Source organism: Bombina bombina, chromosome 1, assembly GCF_027579735.1.
Source record: "Bombina bombina isolate aBomBom1 chromosome 1, aBomBom1.pri, whole genome shotgun sequence".
NCBI classification, from domain to species: Eukaryota; Metazoa; Chordata; class Amphibia; order Anura; family Bombinatoridae; genus Bombina; species Bombina bombina.
Genome location: NC_069499.1, coordinates 1001682775 through 1001688774, shown reverse-complemented (window position 1 = coordinate 1001688774; position 6000 = coordinate 1001682775).

Below are 6000 nucleotides of genomic sequence, written 5' to 3'. Positions count from 1 at the left end.
TTGTTTCTTCAAATATATTTTAAATATTTTAGAACTCTGTGCTATTTTCAGAGCTCTTCAGGCTTAGCCTCTATTGAAGAGAGAACTTGACATTCATTTTCAAACAGACAATATCACAACAGGGGCATATGTCAATCATCAAGGGGGGGCTTGCAGTCCTTTAGCAATGAAATAAGTTTCTCTGATATTTTCTTGGGTGGAATCCAACTCTTGTCAAATCTCTGCGATTCTTATCCCAGGTGTAGACAATTGGGAAGCGGATTATCTCAGCCGTCATTCTCTACATCCAGGGGAGTTGTCTCTCCATCCTGATGTGTTTTTTCATCTTGTACAGATCTGGGGTCTTCCAGAAATAGATCTGATGGCCTCTCGTCTGAACAAGAAACTTCCCAGATACCTTTCCAGGTCCAGGGATCCTCAGGCAGAAATGATGAATGTTCTAGCAGTTCCCTGGTTTTACCAACCTGCTTACATTTTTCCGCCTCTGGTTCTTCTTCCAAAGGTGATCTCCAAGATCATAATGGAACAATCTTACGTGTTACTGATAGCACCAGCATGGCCTCACTGGTTTTGGTATGCGGACCTTGTCCGAATGTTCAGTTGCCAGGCTTGGTCACTTCCTATAAGACCAGACCTTCTGTCTCAAGGCCCAGATTTCCATCAGGATCTCAAATCTCTAAATTTGAAGGCATGGAAATGGAATGCTTAGTTCTTAGTCATAGAGGTTTCTCTGACTCAGTAATTAACATTATGATACAGGCTCCTATGTCTGTTTCAAGGAAGATTTGTCATAGGGTTTGGAAAAAATATATTTCATGGTGTTCCACTCATGATTATTCTTGGCATTCTTTTAGAATTCCTAAGATTCTACAGTTTCTTCAGGATGGTTTGGATAAAGGTTTGCCTGCAAATACTTTGAAAGGACAAATCGCTGCTCTTTCTGTCTTATTTCATAGAAAGATTGCTAAGCTTCCTGATATTCACTGTTTTGTTCAGGCTTTGATTCGTATCAAACCTTTTATTAAATCAATTTCTCATCCTTGGAGTCTCAATTTGGTTTTAAAGATTTTGCAGGCTCCTCCTTTTAAGCCTATACATTCTATGGATATTAAACTATTTTCTTGGGAAGTGTTATTTCTATTGGCTATCTCTTCTGCTAGAAGAGTTTCTGAATTGTCTGCTCTCTCTTGTGAGTCTCCTTATCTGATTTTTCATCCAGATAAAACTGTTTTGCGGACTTTGTTTACATTTTACAAGTTGTGAATTCTAACAACATCAATAGGGAAATTGTTGTCCCTTCCTTGTGTCCTAATCCTAGAATACTCTTGAAAGGTCTTTACATTCTTTAGATGTGGTAAGAGGTTTGAAATATTATGTTTAGGCTACTAAAGATTTTTTCTGGTTCCAGAAAAGGTCAGAAAGCCTCTGCCATTTCCTTGGCATCTTGGTTGAAGCTTTTGATTCAAAGCTAATTTCTCCAACATTGGTGTGTCCGGTCCACGGCGTCATCCATTACTTGTGGGATATTCTCCTCCCCTACAGGGAAAGGCAAGGAGAGCACACAGCAAGAGCTGTCCATATAGCTCCCCCTCTGGCTCCGCCCCCCAGTCATTCTCCTTGCCGCTCTGAACAAGTAGCATCTCCACGGGGATGGTGAGGAGTTTGTGGTGTTAGTTGTAGTTTTTTATTTCTTCTATCAAGAGTTTGTTATTTTAAAATAGTGCTGGTATGTACTATTCTCTTTTAAACAGAACTCTTCATCTCTTTCTGTTTCAGAGTAGAGTATGATTTTAGCAGCAGTAACTAAAATCGATTGCTGTTCCCACGCAGGACTGTTGAGCTGAGAGAACTTCAGTTGGGGGGAACAGTTTGCAGACTTTTCTGCTCAAGGTATGACTAGCCATTTTTCTAACAAGACTGTGTAATGCTGGAAGGCTGTCATTTTTCCCTCATGGGGATCGGTAAGCCATTTTCTTAGACTTAGAAAGAATAAAGGGCTTATTATGGGCTATTAACTGGTGGACACTCTTAAGGGCTAAATCGATTGTTTATTTAAGTATTTATTTAAAGTTTGAAGTAGTTTTCACACTTTTATTGTTTGGGGAACGTTTTTATCGCCAGGCACTAGTTTAGACACCTTCCCAGTCAGGAAGGGCCTTTCACTGTATTAGGCAGAGCCTCATTTTCGCGCCATTATTGCACAGTTTCTTTTAAGTACAGTGCATGCAGATGCATGTGAGAGGGTCTGGTGTCCACTGAAAAAGTTCCTAGAAGGCTTGAAATACCCCCCTGGGATAGTTGAAGTCACAACAAAGGCTGTGGCTGGGACTGTAGTGGGGTTAAAATTGCAAACGGCTCCGGTTTCCACATTTTAAGGGTTAACAGCTTGAAAATTGGGGTGCAATACTTTGAATGCATTAAGACACTGTGGTGAAAATTTGGTAAAGATTGGATAATTCCTTCATAGTTTTTCACATATTCAGTAATAAAGTGTGCCCTGTTTAACATTTAAAGAGACAGTAACGGTTTTGTTTTAAAACGGTTTTTGTACTTTATTAACCAGTTTAAGCCTGTTTAACATGTCTGTACCTTCAGATAGATCATGTTCTGTATGTATGGAAGCCAATGTGGTTCCCCCTTCAAATATATGTGATAATTGTGCCATAGCGTCCAAACACAGTAAGGACAGTATTGTCACAAATAGTAAGTTTGCCCAGGATGATTCCTCAGATGAAGGAAGTAGAGATAGTTCTACATCTTCTCCTTCTGTGTCTATACCAGTTATGCCCGCGCAGGCGACCCCTAGTACTTCTAGCGCGCCAATGCTTGTTACTATGCAACAATTGACGGCAGTAATGGATAACTCCATAGCTAATATTTTATCCAAAATTCCAGCATTTCAGAGAAAGCGCGATTGCTCTGTTTTAAACACTGTAGAGCAGGAGGGCGCTGATGATAATTTTTCTGTCATACCCTCACACCAGTCTGAAGTGGCAGTGAGGGAGGGTTTCTCAGATGGAGAAATTTCTGATACAGGAAGAATTTCTCAGCAGGCAGAACCTGATGTTGTGACATTTAAATCAGAGCATCTCCGCGCATTACTTAAGGAGGTGCTATCTACTCTGGATGATTTTGACAATCTGGTCATCCCAGAAAACTTGTGCAAGATGTACAAGTTCCTAGAGGCCCTGGTGCACCCTGATGCCTTTCCGATACCTAAACGGGTGGCGGACATAGTGAATAAGGAGTGGGAGAAGCCAGGCATACCTTTTGTCCCTCCTCCTATATTTAAAAAATTGTTCCCTATGGTCGACCCCAGGAAGGACATATGGCAAACAGTCCCTAAGGTCGAGGGGGCGGTTTCTACACTAGCCAAACGCACGACCATTCCCATTGAGGACAATTGTGCTTTCAAAGATCCTATGGATAAAAAATTGGAGGGTTTGCTTAAAAAGATTTTTGTACAGCAAGGTTACCTCCTTCAACCTATTTTGTGCATTATTCCTGTCACTACAGCGGCGTGGTTCTGGTTCAAGGAACTGGAAAAGTCGCTCAGTAGGGAGACTCCGTATGAGGAAGTCATGGACAGAATTCACGCACTTAAGTTAGCTAATTCCTTTATTTTAGACGCCGCTTTGCAGTTAGCGAGATTAGCGTGAAAAATTCAGGGTTTGCAATTGTGGCGCGCAGAGCGCTCTGGCTAAAGTCTTGGTTGGCGGATGTATCTTCCAAGACAAAATTGCTTGATATCCATTTCAAAGGTAAGACCCTTTTTGGGCCAGAATTGAAAGAAATTATTTCAGACATCACTGGGGGAAAGGGCCATGCCCTCCCACAGGATAGGCCTTTCAAGGCTAAGAATAAGTCCAATTTTCGTTCCTTTCGCAATTTCAGGAACGGACCGGCTTCTAACTCGGCAGCCTCTAGACAAGAGGGTAACGCTTCCCAGACTAAACCAGCTTGGGAACCAATGCAAGGCTGGAATAAGGGTAAACAGGCCAAGAAGCCTGCTGCTGCTACCAAGACAGCATGAAGGGGTAGCCCCCGATCCGGGACCGGATCTAGTAGGGGACAGACTCTCTCTCTTTGCTCAGGCTTGGGCAAGAGATGTTCAGGATCCCTGGACACTAGAAATAGTCTCTCAGGGTTATCTTCTAGAATTCAAGGAACTACCCCCAAGGGGAAGGTTCCACATTTCTCACTTATCTTCAAACCAAATAAGTAGACAGGCATTCTTACATTGTGTAGAAGACCTGTTAAAGATGGGAGTGATACACCCAGTTCCAACTGTGGAACAAGGTCAGGGGTTTTTACTCAAATCTGTTTGTAGTTCCCAAAGAAGAGGGAACTTTCAGACCAATTCTGGATTTAAAAATTCTAAACAAATTTCTCAGAGTTCCATCGTTCAATATGGAAACCATTCGAACAATTTTACCTACAATCCAGGAGGGTCAATATATGACTACCGTGGATTTAAAGGATGCGTATCTACATATTCCTATCCACAAAGATCATCATCAGTTCCTAAGGTTCGCCTTTCTGGACAAACATTATCAGTTCGTGGCTCTCCCATTCGGACTAGCCACTGCTCCCAGAATTTTCACAAAGGTGCTCGGGTCCCTTCTGGCGGTTCTAAGACCAAGGGGCATTGCAGTGGCACCTTATCTGGACGACATTCTAATTCAAGCGTCGTCTCTTTCCAAGGCAAAGGCTCATACAGACATTGTTCTAGCCTTTCTCAGATCTCACGGGTGGAAGGTGAACGTAGAAAAGAGTTCCCTGTCTCCGTCGACAAGAGTTTCCCTTTTGGGAACAATAATAGATTCTTTTGAAATGAAGATCTTCCTGACAGAAGTCAGAAAGTCAAAGCTTCTAAACGCTTGTCAAGTTCTTCTCTCTATTCTGCAGCCTTCCATAGCTCAGTGCATGGAAGTAGTAGGGTTGATGGTTGCAGCAATGGACATAGTTCCTTTTGCTCGAATTCATCTAAGACCATTACAACTGTGCATGCTCCAGTAGACAGGATCACCTGTCTCAGGGAATGAGTTTCTGCAGACCAAAGTGGGTCATTGTCACGACCGACGCCAGTCTATCAGGCTGGGGCGCGGTCTGGGATTCCCTGAAAACTCAGGGTTTATGGTCTCGGGAAGAGTCTCTTCTCCCGATCAACATCCTGGAACTGAGAGCGATATTCAATGCTCTCCGGGCTTGGCCTCATCTAGCGAAGGCCGGATACATAAGATTCCAGTCAGATAACATGACGACTGTAGCTTACATCAACCATCAGGGAGGAACAAGGAGTTCCTTGGCGATGAGAGAGGTATCCAAGATCATCAAATGGGCGGAGGATCACTCCTGCCACCTATCTGCAATCCACATCCCAGGAGTAGACAACTGGGAGGCGGATTATCTGAGTCGTCAGATTTTCTATCCGGGGGAGTGGGAACTCCACCCGGAAGTGTTTGCCCAGTTGACTCAATTATGGGGCATTCCAGACATGGATCTGATGGCGTCTCGTCAGAACTTCAAGGTTCCTTGCTACGGGTCCAGATCCAGGGATCCCAAGGCCACTCTAGTGGATGCATTAGTGGCGCCTTGGTCGTTTAACCTAGCTTATGCGTTTCCACCGTTCCCTCTCCTTCCCAGGCTTGTAGCCAGGATCAAACAGGAGAAGGCCTCGGTGATTCTGATAGCTCCTGCGTGGCCGCGCAGGACTTGGTATGCAGACCTGGTGAATATGTCATCGGCTCCACCATGGAAGCTACCTTTGAGACAGGATCTTCTAGTACAAGGTCCATTCGAACATACAAATCTAATTTCTCTGCAGCTGACTGCTTGGAAATTGAACGTTTGATTTTATCCAAGCGTGGGTTTTCAGATTCAGTGATAGATACTCTGGTCCAAGCCAGAAAACCTTTGTCTAGAAAGATTTACCATAAAATATGGAAAAGATATATCTGTTGGTGTGAATCCAAGGGATTCTCCTGGTGTAAGATTAAA